Source organism: Glycine soja, chromosome 18 (assembly GCF_004193775.1).
Source record: "Glycine soja cultivar W05 chromosome 18, ASM419377v2, whole genome shotgun sequence".
Taxonomy (NCBI): Eukaryota; Viridiplantae; Streptophyta; class Magnoliopsida; order Fabales; family Fabaceae; genus Glycine; species Glycine soja.
The window spans coordinates 25,502,191-25,518,763 of record NC_041019.1 but is presented as its reverse complement, the minus strand read 5'-3'; the positions used below and the strand labels follow the sequence as shown (position 1 = coordinate 25,518,763).

General features: G+C 30.7%; 1 pseudogene; it reads left to right on the top strand.

Annotated features, from left to right (window-relative positions):
• The first annotated feature begins 824 nt into the window (after nt 1–824).
• Nucleotides 825–16,573, top strand: part of LOC114397130 — a 131,574-nt pseudogene continuing 115,825 nt past the window's right edge.

Below are 16,573 nucleotides of genomic sequence, written 5' to 3'. Positions count from 1 at the left end.
ATTCAAGCAACAATAATAGGTGCCTTCTTAGATTCCCGTAAAGCTTCTTGGAGATTAGAGTGGGATTTACAACTATTCACTATATTTTTAAAATATAATGGCCACTTTAAGTTGAGAAACCTACGCCCCTCCCGATGACAATATAATGACCACTTTAAGTTGAATTTGTTCTACAAATTTGAGCCTGTCACGTTAGTTTTAAGTGGATCTTGTCAATGATTTATGTGAACCTTAAACTTGTACGGTGGAAAGCCAATTTAATGTTTTTTTAATTTATTTGCAATGCTATAGTTTGACCCCTAATATATATATTACTAGACTATTTTATTATTATTACAAATATATATTGTCTAAGATTATATACAGGGCAAAGTATTAAAAAAATTTATAAATTATTATTGTTTTATAAATTATTATAAAACAGTAATAATTTATAAATTAAATTTAATTGAACTACATTACTGTTTTATAAATTATTATATTATTAAAAGTTTATTTTTATAATAATTACTTTGAAAGTTAAATTAATTAATTGATAGTATAAAAATCTTTAACTGGCAGTATATCAAATTAACTTGTAAATTAATTTACTTAAGTCGTATAAGCTAATCCTCTGTATAAAAATAATGCATCTCACCATACCTTGCAACTCAATCAGCACACGTAGTATGTTATCTTTACAAAGAGATGCAACTAAGTGGATAGGCTTATCCATCTTGAAACCACATGGCATGACATGAATGAATTGCAAAATCTGCACAAATAAATGAAGTTGGCCACGTGGCAATGAAGATGAGATTCAAGCAACATATCAAAACCAAAGCATTAGTAGCAACTGATCATATAGAAACTCATGGCTTCTCTGGCAAGCTTAGTTGTTGTTCAACCATCTACTGTCAAGGGCCTTGCTGGATCTTCCCTTGCTGGAACTAAGCTCTCTTTCAAGCCCTCTCGCCAGAGTTTCAGACCCAAGAATTTTAGGTGAACAAATTGCACTATGATTATTGATTACTCTACAAGAGATTTAATTAAATCAATATGCATGCATAGTACTATTCTTCTTTTTTGTTTTATATGTTTTCTAAAAACCAAAAAAGGCCTCTATAGGTTCTAAATGTATGTGGAAGTTTAATATTAATTACATGAGTGGTGTAGTGGTAGCAAAGTATGGTGACAAGAGTGTGTACTTTGATTTGGAGGATCTAGGCAACACTATTGGTCAGTGGGACTTGTACGGCTCCGATGCACCTTCACCCAACAACCCTCTCCAGTTTTGTTTTTCCTCTGTGCACCTCTTTATTGTTTATTCATTTAACTAAGAAATGGTGTCAATGAACCATTTCTTAGAGTTCTGAGGATCTAAGCAATATTATTGGATAGTTTCATGTTTGACTTTTGAGGTTATTGCTTTAGACTTCAGTATGTATGAATTTTTTAAAATCATGAATCATGAACCAAGGTTTTAGTGTGATTGGATGATTCATTATGTATATTTAGTTTATAGTTTTTTCCTTTTGGCCTCTACTAACTTTTTGTATTGCTGTATTTTCCCATTGTTTTTCAGGTATGACCATAGTTATGTGGTTGAACAGCGTGTTGAATGGTAAGCTCAAGAATTTTCTTTCTAGTTTCACTTGTGTTAATTTAGTTGTTTGCTTCAATTTTGAGAACATTCCCTAATATTTTAAAATGTTTGATCAATTGATAAGAATGGAATTGAACTGAGCACCTTTCTCTTAGAATTTTGTTGATTATTTTCCAATACTTGATTATATTTATTTTTGTTTTTCATGGAAAAATGTATGCATTTGATTTGCACTGCAACTCTTTTAGAATTTAGTTAGGACGCTAATGTATATGAAATTTTAATTTTTTACGACACTAAATAACTTATTTGAACTGTGCTCTTTGACTCTAGCATTTTGAGAAGACTTTTTTTTTGCTTTGGTTGAAGGCTTGAATCAGTGTGTCTGGGTAATTGGTTAGCGGTTTTCTACAAAACTTTCCTTTTTTGTCTCCAGGTGGAGCTGCTAAAAGCTACGGTGAATCAATGCCAACTTCCACGGAGCTTTTCAAGCATTCTAGTTACCTTTCTTTTACTTGATTTAATTGATATTAGACAGTTTGCAGCTGGAGGCCAGGATGTATATGTTCAAATTGATGCTTCAGAATTAGGTAGGAACTTGCCTTTGAAACTAATTATTAGTCTTTCTTCAAATAAATTTTTTAGCTTGGATACATTTTCATATGTGACTATTTTATGTTACCTTTGCAGATTGGTGATCAAATTTAATTAGAACATGCCAATGAGGGCCACAAGAAGGGTGGAGTCCTAGTGGTAGTAACAGTTTCTTTGGTCGTGGTTGCAGTTGCTGGAATACTAATAATACTTGGTTCGTGTTTTAGAAAGAAATCATGTTGCAATGTCAAAGGTAAAATTCACATTTTTGTTCCTATTCTCATAAAGAAAAAAATTCTTTGTATTGCTTTATTAATGTTTGTAGTATTGTATTAGATGTATGTATATTATTTGACAACCATACAATGATCTGAAAAACAAAAACCATAGAAGTAAATAGTGTACAGGGTCCACTGTAGAAAATTTGGTTCAGCTTCTTTGGTCAATAACCGCATGCTAAATAAGAAGTTTGTTGAATTCAGTTTGAAATAATAGGACAAAAAGTTTTACGGACATTGAAAGATCATGGCAGACACTTGTTCTGAATTCTTCCTTCAATGGAGGCTATTTATGATTGCAGCCAATTTATAGATCATATTATGCGCAGGACTTTTTTGTTTTTTCAGTTTTGTCTAGATAATGTATTGGAAAAGGTAAATCAAAATGAACTTTAAATTGATCATCTCAAAATTAACTTAGTTAAAACTGAAACACTTTTTCCTGTGTATAGTTTATACTTCAAGGTACTAGCTCTCTTGTTTCCTTAATTATTTATTTGCATTTGAGGGAGGGAAAGTGGAATAACTTAGAGTAGGATATAGGAAATTTTCATTTTATCAAAAGATGAAATTCTAGTCCTTTGAAAAATTAAAAGAAATGTGTTGAAATGTTTATCACAATCTGAAACACCTACTTATACTATGTATTAGACTTCAGTATCAAATCAAATCAAAACAATGGAGTGCAAGTGGATGATATGGACCTACTAGTTTTTGACTTGTCAACAATAGCTAAGGCCACTAGCAACTTCACAATCAAGAACAAAATTGGAGAAGGTGGTTTTGGACTTGTATACAGAGTAATTTGCTTATAGATTATTATGGCATTAAGAATTGAGGAATAAAATGAAAATTCTTGATTTCTTTCAAATTATCAATTTGAAAATTGAAATTTTCAAGGAAGTCTAAAAGATGGGCAAGAAATTACTATAAAGAGGCTTCTTGGATGTTGCCTTGAAGGAGAGGGAAAAATGTTGGTTTATGAGTACATGCTTAATGGTAGCTTGGACTCATTTATTTTTGGTATGGATACAATGAATGAATTGTATTTTAAATGGTTAAGACTAGTTTCATTATTTTTCTTTTATGCTTAATTTTATAAATTGGTGTCTATTCTCTTTCTAGGGAGAAGTTATTAAAAATTAGAATGTTGAGAGTATGATAACAATTTATTCAATTAATTGAATGCATGATATGTATTTTGCTGCTTTACTTAACAAGTATGAATATTGTTTTGATTGTAACATGACCTTTGGGTATTAACCAACCTTTCAAGCATTTAGACATATACAAAACCAAGGGATTCATCGGTTACTAAGTTGATGCTGATCATTTTCTTGTGGCATTTTAGGTATATGAATTTGTTGAGGATATAGATGGTTAGAGACCCATTACCTGGTTTTGTTGGAATGTCAAGGTCAGTCAAATATAAATACTCTGCTGCAATGCATGCATGCTTATTTTTTGTTTTCTTAATTGTTGCGGGCTTGGTTACTCAATAAGTTACTTTGCTTGACTCTCACTTTTTCATAAATCACAGGTTGTATCCAGCACTGGCATGCTTTATTAGTTGCCTTCACTGGAAGCAAGATATTCTTCATTTTCTTGAGGTTTGTTACTCTTATTCTTACTTATCAATTCATTCAAGTAGGTTCTGTGATTCATGTATACTTATATGTTGCAATGGGTAAGAAGAGGGATTACTTCACTACTCCTAATTACTCAATGATAGAGGGCTCAATTATGAATGGCCTTTTAATATGAGAGAGCAGAAAAGGGAACGATACAAGGTGGATGCATTCAATAATAATTTTGATTTTTTTTTGTTTGTTCCCCAATTAATTAAGTGAATTTTGAGGCTGCACTATTTTAGACCCAGTGAAGACGAAGGGCCAGGAGGTATGTTCTTCTCCCGACTCCTTAGGTTCTTTATTCTACTAAAATAATTATTCCTTTGACTGCACTTTGTTATATAATGATATGATATATTGTGCAGCTTGCCTCAATTGCATTCGTAAACATTAATGTTTTATGTGATAATTAACAGGAAGCATTATGGTCAAATTGTTCTTATAGCTAGAAATTCAATGTAGTGGCACAACTATATTATTATTATCATCTTCCAAAATATTGTATCATTACTTTCAAGAGCTTATTTAAAATAATGATTTTGTGAAACTGCTCCCAACTACTAATGGCTATGTCATCCGAAATATAGTTTGTCATTGGCTAAATTTCAATACTTTAAGAATCCAAATACAATTTTCTATTGCTTAGTTTAAAAACTTGATCCATTCAACCTTTACATGCATTGTAAAATTAATGCATTTAGGATTATTAAATTCTTAAGAGTAGAGTCTTGAGACCATTAAACTAATAAATACTTAATTTGTGATTTGTAGGGTAAAGGACTTATGAAATTTTTTAGAATTCATATGGGACATTAATGTATATTAAATTTTTTATTTTTTTTAAAAAAACACATTCTAAGACGGTTCTCTAAAAAACCGTCTTATAATGTCTATATTCTAAAACAATTTTTTGAGAAAATTGTCTTAGAATCGTCAATATATTTTATTTTTTTAAAAAAATGTATTCTAAGACAGTTCTCTAAAAAATTGTCTTAGAATGTGTACCCTTCTAAGATGGTTTTTAACTAAGAACCGTCTTAGAAAGGTACCCTTCTAAGATGATTTTTAGCTAAGAACTGTCTTGGAATGATATTTTTTTTAAGACGGTTCTATATGGAACCGTCATAAAAAGTGCAGACATTCTACGATATTGGCTACGATGATGGTTAATAACTGACATAGAATGTGCAAATTAACCAACGTAGAAAGTGTTTTTCATAGTAGTGTCCTAAAGAACAATCAGACTTTATAAAATGTAACAAAAGGCCAAGGATAACACTACTAATTAAGCCAAACTTACAAAGCAACCAACCCTTTTTTACAACCTCCAAAATCTTAACAAAAAATTAAAAAAAAAAAAGAGAATAGAACATTAACCAAACTTGCAAAAACCAATTAAGCCAAAGTTGAAGAGCAACCCAACCCTTTTTATTTTGGCAACATTTTCTCAGCAAACAATTTTTTCTCTAGTCATTTAATTTTTGTCTTTTTTTTCTTCTAACACAAAAAAGGGAAATGAAAGGTGATTCCATTTTAAAGCACAACAAATTCAGACATATTGTGACATCTCAAAACATGAATCATCAAACAACATACTTAAAATTAAAAATAAGACACATAGAAGCATCAAACATTCAAACAAATGGTGAGATATCAGAACATGAGACAAAAACATTAACAATAAGAAGAAAAGGAGATTAGAAAATTGGACTACCTCTATTTCACATTTTATGCTTCTAGTCCTTAACCAACAAAACCCTAACTACATATGAAAGAAATGTAATGAGTATATAAAACAAGCCAAACAAACAAAAAAAAAAACAACAAAACCCGCAACCCAAAGCAAAAAATCTTTCTCACATCACGAACAAAACTTCCAAAAAGACATGGAGAACAAAAAATATGAATGAAAACAAAAAAATCATTAAAAACCCCAACCAAAAATGGAAAATGCATATCAAATCTTCTATATTCTAAAAAAAGAAGGACAAAGGAAAAGGTCCTAGCCTCAGTGTCTTGAGTTCTCCCCTAAGCGACTTCCGATCATGCTCCTTCACCCATAAATCTTGATCATGAAAGAGGAATTTTGAGAAAGAAAGAGAAGAGATTAAAAGTTCAGAAGAGACAAAGTGGGATTTTTAGTGTGAGGGAGAAGCGAAAAAGGGTTCTGCCAAATTTCAAATTTGGGTCACTCAGTTCCATGTTGTCAATATGATTTTTGGGAACCTTGAACCCCTCTCTCTTCATTGATGTTCATTCACAGAGGGAGAGTGTGAGGAGAGTGTGGTGTTCTTCTATTAGCTTTTTTGAGATCAAATGATGCATAATGACAAAATTTTCTAAATGACATTATAACATAAAAAGTTGGATAGGTGTCAAAATATGAGGTGATATAATTGTAATTTCCATTGGGGTTAAAATTCTAATAGAGAAAGTAGATAATTTAAATATTTAATAAATAATGAATTTCACAAAAACACTTATTTATTATTATTATTATCATATTGAGTAAATCTAGATATAAGATCCACTACTAAAAGAAATTAAGCAAACTGTAATTCAACACCTTATTTTTCTTATTCAGTTTCCTCTATTAATAATATTTATTTTTAAAAAAATCTTATATATATATATATATATATATATAGGACCACTAATGCATTTACATAAGTTTTTTTAGTATGAGTGTATTAGCTACCAACACCATAAAATTTGGAAAAAAAAAAACCAACAAGCTCATTTGCTTTAGTCAACCTAATTTAAGAATATTATAATAAATATAATTGAACTAAAAAATATTTTGTCTCGTATTTGACCAGTATTAAATTTTCAAACTTTCTCTTTTCTCTCCTTTTTTATTATCATTAAATTTTGAATTTTCAAACTAATTTAATGTTGATCTAGAGAGATAATTTTTTTTTTAAATCAATTACAATTTTGATGCTATCCTTAAATTAGTTTGACTAAAGCAAATGAGCTTGTTAGTTTCTTTTGTCTAAGTTTGTTGGTGTTGGTTGTTAATGCATTGATACTAAAATAAGGATGTGAGTGCATTAGCATTCCTTTTATATATATGCACTCAACTAGAAAATAGGCTTTTTACATCGGTTATTAAGGATTTTCAACATCGGTTACTAACCGATGATGAAACTATCACCGTTAAAGTATCAATATTAACATTGGATTATTTATAAACCTTTGCTGTTTTTTGGATTTATTTTAGTATCATATCTGTTTTTTTTAATTACCAACCTATAATTATTCATATGACAACTTATCATTCAAAGTTGTATAGAACTCATAAAATAAGCTAAATTTATATACAAAATATATCACAAAGACTTATAAACAAAAATTTACACAAATTAATATATCACTAAGAGTTCTAAACAAAATATATCATGCACCAAGAGTACTTATAGGGGTGGGAATAGGCCAGGCCAGGCCAGGCTTTAAAAGGCCTGAGCCTAGCCTACGATGAATTTTTGAGGCCTGAGTTTGGCCTATAGCCTATATCAAAGGCTTTTATTTTGGCTCGGGCCTGACCTTTTTAAAAGTCTGGCCTCGCCTTTAAAAGCCTTCTTCACATTAATATTCCTAGAGTAGGAACGTAATAGGAAAGTTAAAGGAAAAGGAAAGCCAATAAAAATAATGAGGAATATAAAGGGTCACATGACTCACACATAAATTGTAATTAAAGTCTTACTTGATTATAGGAATGGAAGTTATGGAGCAGTAATATGTAATCAAAGTCTGCTAGTTTCAAAAAAATAATTAATTGTACCCAAAAAATAATATATATATATATATATATATATATATATAGGCCGACCTATCAGGCTTATAAGGCTTTTTAATAAGCCTAAACCTGATCTATTTAATTTAATAGGCTTTTAAAAAAGCCTTTTAATTAAATAGGTCAGTCCAGGCCAGGCTTTATGTAGGCCAGGTCGTACGCCCCTGTAGGCTGGCCTGGCCTATTCCCACTCCTAAGTACTTATAAACAAAAATTTCCCACAAATGTGTTCAGGATGTTCCAATTCCCACCAAATATACCACCAAAACTTATAAACAAAAATTTAGAAATCGATAATAGTATAGTATAATGTACTTTAATTACAAAAAAATCCAAAATAAAACAAAGTTAGAAGTTGCATCTAGGAACTCGGATATCCAGCTTGCAAATTTTGTGATTGTGCAAAAGTTCTCCATCCATTTCCAATTTTTGCAGTCTTTCTCCAATGAATATAAACAATCCTACACTTCGTAATCTCTTCCAAGTTCAGATGAGTGAATCCTGCAGCTTTCATAAATGAGTACATAGTACTCGACACTTCCTAAAATTAATATTAAATTCATATTAAATATGTATATGATTTTAAAATTTGACAGATAGAGGAGTGTTTAATTACTCACCAAAGTGCTGCAAGTCACTTTGTACTCACTCAGCAGTACTTTAAAAGTGACTGACTTAGGAACTTGGTGGTATAAGGAGTGTCATCTAGGATAAGCTTTTGGTTCAGAGCTCCTTTTGAAGATGGTGAGGAAGAAAACATTCTGTCCAAAATAGGTCATGGTCACTTGATGATTTGGAGTGAGTCCATAGAAATCTCTGAGTTCTATCCATCCAGCCAGTAGATTTGGGCTCACCAGATTTTGGTTGTATGTAATAGAGTGCATGTTGTCATTACTGTCTAGCAGATGCTAAGTATGCTTTAGTTCATCCTTCTATCTTACAGCAAATGACATACTGACTTCACCATAAGGCTACATTTAACAAGCAAACTAATATAAGTAAATGTGTTATATCATGTCATATTTATTTAAGAATAGTTTTGAAATTTCTAACCTGATCCATAATATGAATTGTGTTGAACATTTCCTCTGATTTTTTGTTAATCTTCATCATTGTCCTAGCCATTTCCTTCTAGTTCTGTTGATCTTCATTCATCATTTCTAAACTTCATTTACAATATTAAAGTTACTATTAAAAATAAATATGCATGCCTACCTACTAGTGTTAAACCAAGACATATGAGTTTGGCCAAGTACATGCCATGGAGTTGAAAGATACAATAGTGCATATACCCATTTTTTGAAAACCAAGAATGATATTCCTATTATGGGAAAAATTGGGGGCCTAAGGCTGTGGCGGAATTTTCACACTAGCAAAACGGTCCCATTAACATGCATTTTCATGTTAGTAATACGCACATTAACAAGAAGCAATACACATTTATAGAAGAACCCAAACCTAAACACAGAAACAAACACAGAATAAAAGGAATCACACTTAGCTTCTCGCTTACCATCACCACCAAAACAAAACACAAAAACGACCATTTATAGAAGAAAAACCTTTCGTGACCGAGAATAAGAACCAAAGTGAGTAGAGTTGTGAATGAGAGCAAGAACGAGAGGGCGAGAGTCAGAGCGAGAACGAGAGTCACAGAGCAAGAACGCGGTGGTGGCACGGTGGACACGTCGCACCACGAGGAGTTGAGTCACAGTGAGAGAGCGAGAGTGAGAGTCACCGAGAGAGAATGAGAGTTGCAGTGCCACAAGGAGAAGGAGGAGGAGAGTGAGAACGCGAGAATTAAACTAGACAAAGAGGATTTGGGCATCAAAACTCTTCTTTTATATAAAAAAAAAAACTCAACAACATCAATTTTTAACAAACCAGCACACATAACATTGGTATTTTAGAAACTGATGTTGTTAGTACTTATACAACATCAATTTTTAAAATACCGATATTTTATATATACACACACACATATATATATATATATATATATATATATATATATATGGGTTTACCAATGTTAAGTTAGATTATCTTAACAACCTACATCAAAATATTCGTACCTAAAATCCAATCATTCTTCTTTTATAATTAATTCATTACAGGCATATTATAGTAATTCAGTGTTTAACTTCTTAAATATAATTAAAAAATTAATAGTGGTGAGGCAATTCAGCTCATAACTCATTTCTATCTCCTCCCTTCTCTAACGTTGGTAAACCATTGCTCAACCGAGGAACCACCGTGCACCACCATCGTTGACTAAAACTAGCCCACTCGAAACCAAGGATCCACCGTGCATCACCATCGACAATGCCTTTGTGTCCTTTGTTAACCATGAGCCACTATTGTCCGCAGGCTGAGTAGCAAATTATATTTCGATGTTGGCTTGCGGTGGAGTTGCTTGGTGTTGTTGGCAGCAAATTTGATATGGCTGAGTGTCAATCGTGGAAGTGTTTTGTGTGATTTCCATGAATCACAATATTTCGAAGTATGATTTGAAGGTGTTCACAATCGCTGAATCGCATTACTACTACTGCAATTATGGTTAGTTCAACCACAATTCTCTGCAATATGGGCAATTACAATGCAGTATATTAAAATTTATCAACATGAAAATTTAGGAAAACGTCTATTAAAAAAGTTAACGGCTGGTTATATAATCACATAAAACAACACACAATGAAGTTTAAAATGTTTTTCTTTTTAAAGGAAAAAACAGTGGATTGGAACGTAAAAGACATGGATTTCTTTGGTAGAGCAAATTTGAATACATTTGCATTTCATAGGGATCTTGTAATTTGTTAGATTAACTTGGAGCTAGTTTTAATTCATTCGAAATCTGCATAAAGAATAAAACAGAGTTTGAATTATGAGCAAAAGATCTACCAATGTGAGAGGAGAGAGGAGAGAGAAACGAGTAATAATGAGTCCGGACACTACTTTAAATTGTGTGAGCAAAGAAGATTTGATTCCAGATAAATTCTGGGTAGACACAAACCCAATACATTATTTTTATGCACAATCAATTCGATTTTTATAACTAATAAAATAAAATAAATTGAATCAGGTTTTGTCAATTAAAAAAAGGTTTGATATTGTTTCCATTTTTTTATGTTCTTCCTTATTTTTTGCTAAACCACAGTAGTGACAGTACCACTATCTTCTTCCTGATTCTTAGATATCCTAATTTCTGTTAATCTAAAATCAATCATCAAACCAAGTAAAAAGAAAAGAAAAGCATTTGATCAAATGAATAAACTCAAGTACATTCGAATTCAAGAACTTTTTTTTTCCAGCGGATAAAGATAAGACGAACATCATTAGACACTTGGGAGGATTAATTTTGATCAAATAAGCTTTTTAACTTTTAAGCATAGCTTTCTTTTCATAATTTTTTTTTTTGTTTCTGCTCTGCATCCTTTTCTTCATTCGTCAAAATACCGGAATCTACAATAAGCTCGTCAAAATTATATTTAACATTGTTATTTGGCTATTGTACGTTTCATTAATATAAATTAGGATTTAAGAATCAATATTAGGATTTAGCAAAAAATCAGGAAGAAGATAATGATAAAATAGAAAGAATATCAAAATTGATTAATTGACAACCTGATTTTTATTTATTTTATTTTATTAGTTGTAAAATTCTAATTTGTTGTGCCTAAGAATGATGCGTTGGGTTTTTATCTATCCAAGAGTTTCTCTTGATTCTATGGAATAATAACACATGACAACCCCATATCCATTCCTCCCAAAATTATTAAATGATATTATTCAATCAAATTAAATCAAATATGTTCTGATTTTTTTTTTATCACTATGACATTGGTGTCGTGTATCCACCAGTATTATTGAAAATTAATCTCTATCAAGAAATTCACTAACTACTTTTAGTGGAATCTCTCCTTCCAACCACATTTTCTTCATCCACAAAATTCAAACTTGAGACTTAGGATCACTCATATTAACTATGTTGGTCAATATGTTCTAATTGGAGTTAAGACAATTAGGATTCATATATATTAATCCTTAATTAATACAATTTTATATAAGGTAACTTAATTAATTTCATCAATTAATTAGGATGATGAATTGATCATAGTTTTGATATTTTCTTTTTTTTCTTTTTTCTAATATTTGTTATTGATGATTTGATAACATTATTTTACAGCTTCAATGTTATTATTTATTTTATCTTTACTTTATTTTTTTTTAAATATTTTATCTTTTAATCATTTTTCTATTGATTTGTCTTTTTTTCTAAGGTAAATTTATATCTCTTTTTTATATTTTTCAAAGACTTTCTCAAATATATGACATTTAAAGTCTACCTGCAAATTTTATTAGAACAACAAGAAAATGAATTAATAATATTATAAATATGTTTTAATTTGATTTAAGTAATTATTAATAACACAATCAATTATTTGTAAAATAATTCAAGATATATGTTTGATTTGATAATATTAATTGAAAGACTTCAAATCAATACGCGCGTTTATCACATGGTATTAATTCGTTAATTTATTTATAATTCTATAGTACTAGAGAAGCAACCTTTATAAAAGAAGAAGAACGATAACAAAAAAATATTTAATGATATTATAAATATGTTTTAATTTGATTTAAGTAATTATTAATAAAAAAATCAATTATTTGTAAAATAATTCAAGTAGATGTTTGATTTGATATATTGATTAGAATGCTTAAAATCAATACATGTGTTTGTTACATGGTATTAATTCATTAAATTATTTATAATTATATTTCGTATTAAATCAAATTCTACTTAAATTCATTCATATTCAAAATATTAATATTAAATTATAAACTTTATACAAACAAAGAAATAAATTAAAAATAATAAACAATTTGCATGAAGGGGTTTATAATGTAAGGTTATATTATTTTATTATAATTTATTTTAATATAATTTTATCCAAATATGATATTTTATGTTTACTTGATAACTTTTTTCGATAGTTTAAAAATTCCTAGATGACGCATAAAGGTTAAAAAGGTAAATTAAATAAAAAGAAAGAAATTTTATAGTAATTAAACGACTTAATTTTTTATTTTGTGACTTTGTTTATTTCTCTTGTTGTAATAGCATATGTAATCCTAACCATGTTTAAACATGATTCTTGTTGCTTTTCTTTTTCTAGGCCTTTGTTCTTCAATTCACAAAAAAGAAAAAAAAAACTTCATTCAATTTTTGTTATCCCAAACATCAATTACTTTTAATTTTAAAAAAACATTATTTATCATATCAAATACAAAATTTTCTAATTTGATACATTTTTTTCTTCTGAAGATAGTTTTTTTAATTTTAAGAACTTAAAGTATTCTAATTAATATATTATTATTTGAAAATTAAATAAACATGGATTTGAATCAATTTAATTTTTTTTACTTAAATCAAATAGAAAAATAAATTAAATTGCATCATACCTATAATATATCAAAATAATTCTATTAATTTTTATCACTATGTGTAATAAATTGATCTTATTACTTATAATATATATATATATATATATATATATATATATATATATATATATTCTTTCTTAATCCCTTAGAGAATCAGAAAGAAGAGAAGAATGAATCTCTCTTGAAAGAGATAGATTTTACAATCTGAGCACTCAAATGATTCCTTATTGAATTGCAAGTGTATTGACCAAGGAATTCTTAAGAGGATAAAATGATTTTGCTATTTGAGAGAATAAACACTTGTTGTTCTGAAAAACTCTGAGCAAATTTGTGTTCTAAGTCACATATATATAGACCTTTGGTGGTCATGTAAAAACCATTTAAGAAGATGTGACTCTTAGAAATAATTTTCTGAAAATCTTCTCTGGTAATCGATTACAGGATTTGTGTAATCGATTACAGCTTTTAAAATTTTGAATTAAAACGTTTATTAATTGCTGGTAATCGATTGCCAATATTGTGTAATCGATTACTTAGTCTAAAATTTGAATTCAAAATATTTAGTAGCTGTTGTAAATCATTTTTTGCCACTGGTAATCGATTACCAGAGAGTAAATCTCTTGAAAGACACTTTTTAACTTAAATTACTTGGCCAAACCTTTTGCTATATCAATTAGGAATTCCCTTCCTAAAATACTAGTGATCATCTTGATGTTGTGGCTTGTATTCTTGAATCATTGTCTTGAATTTAAACTTGAAAAGCCCATTTGCATCATTTGCATCAAATCATCATGATCATCATCAAAACACCAAAGTCATTTGCTTCTACAATCTCCCCCTTTTTGATGATGACAATATAAGTCCTGAAATCAAGATACAAGTAAACAATGTATATGTATAAAATTGGTGTTCACTCCCCCTATGTTTTGGAATTGATGATCACTTGATTTCTAAGCTTTTTCTAAGCTTTTCTACACCCCATTTTTCTCCCCCTTTGGCAACATCAAAAAGCCAAAGAAAGTACTTGGGAATCAAAACAGATATAATAATGAAGTGGATAAAGATCAATTATAAATTATAAGTCATAACTAAGACATAACCAAAATAAAATCCAATCAGTTCAAAATTCAAAAACACATAGTATCAAAGCATAAAAGTCTAAAATCCAAATACGAAAAGATAAATAAAGTACTGAAAATAATAATCTAAGTAGCATAGCAAAAATACACGACTTATAAGAGACATAGAATTATAAACTAAATTCTAAGAAGGTGGAGGTGGTGGTGGGAGATCGAAACTCTGACGAATATAACCCACATCCTTTTCAAGCTGTGTGAGGCGAATATCCATTCCGGCAAAACGAGTATCTAGTGAGTCGAAACGTTTACCAACATAAGAACGAAGACCCCGTAATTCAAAAAGAACTTCAGTCATGGGTACTGAATCATCTCGCTAAGGAGGAGGTGAAGGAGTATGCTCATCTTGAGGAGGGAGTGTGTCTTTCTTCAGCCATTGACCATTCTAATCCTTACGATATCCAAAGGAAGTCACTGCACCAGCACCAATTGCAAAGGAATGCTTGACTTGAACAAATGGTTCATCATCAAGCGGAATTTGAAAATGACGCAGAAACAACGTTATCAATTGAGGGTAAGGGAGAGGTGCATTGGCCCGTAATGCCTTATGCATTCGGTACCGAACCAAGTGAGCCCAGTCGATCTGACGACCGGTAAGGAAAGCCCACATCAAAATCCAATCCTCCTCAGAGGCTTGTGCCAAATTTGAAGACCGGGGAAGCAAAATTCTAACAATTATATAGTGCATGATGCGATTATTAAATGTTAATGACCCGGGCAGTAATCTACCGGTCATTTCAGCCTGGTCATTGCAGACCATACAGCGAGCATCATGACTAGAATAATCAAATTTCCAGTCATCAACAATGGTGCCCTCAAAAGGTGCACCTTGACTGGGTAAATGAGTTAAAGAAAAGAACAATGACTGATCAATGATCATGGGAATACCATGCACCTCAGAAGAAATAATGTCATCCTAAATTTTTAAATTGCAGGAGAAGACCTTAACAAGTTCAGGATAGTGTGGCAATTTTAAGGACATGAAATCAACCAAGCCAGAATTTTGAAACACTTGATAGCAATCAAACGTTTCATCATTAAAGAAATCTACGTCTAGGTAATTAGGGTCTAAGATGATCCTAGAAGAAAATTGAGAAAGGTACCGTAGACGCTGATCATCGGATGAAAACAAAGTGGATGATCTTGGAGATGACAAAGAGGGATGAATAGGTGTTGTGGGTGCTTCGAATGGTCCGTGGCGGCGATGGGCAGCTGCAGCGGCGGTGGAGGACGATCCTTTTCTCTTCTTTGATGGTTCTGCCATTTGATGAAGTTTTAGTGAATTTCAATCGGTGGAAGTGAAAGAGGAGTGAAAAAGAGGAAGATTGGGCTTTACGGGGCGTGTTTTGGTGAAGATTTGAGTAAGATACGAAGGTTTGAAGATTTAGGGATGGAGGAGGCACGAGGAGAAGCCTTGGCCGCACAGCAACACTGGTTTCGTAGGTATTTATAGACGAGGACGAGTTGTAATCGATTACAAGGCTTGATAATCGATTACAGGAGTAATAAGCCTTCTGGTAATCGATTACAGAATGTTGTAATCGATTACAGGCTGCCTGTTCTTGTGTAATCGATTACATTGGATGGTAATCGATTACCAGAGCATAAACTAGGCTAGTTTCTCAAAAAAAATTACCTATGTCTATGCTAAATACATATAATATTATTAATTATCACTACTAATGCACTTAATTTAATCATTCAAATATAAAACACACAGGAATTCATAAATTCTATCATAATAACAAGAATTTAAACAAAATCAATCAAAGTAACATACTTAACATAAACAATCAATCATAAGAATAAATTAATCAATCAATCCTTATTTATCTAAATCGCTAACATCTAAGAGGCCTAATTCCCTTCTAATAGAGAAGAATGTTTCTTTGGGGAGAGGTTTTGTGAAAATATCAGCAAGTTGATTCTTAGTATCAACAAACTCTAATACACAATCTCCCTTTAGAACATGATCTCTTAGAAAATGGTGCCTAATTTCTATATGTTTAGTTCTAGAGTGTTGAACTGGATTCTTGGAGAGATTAATTGCACTTGTATTATCACATCTAATAGGTATATGGTCAAGAAGGATTCCATAATCAGAAAGT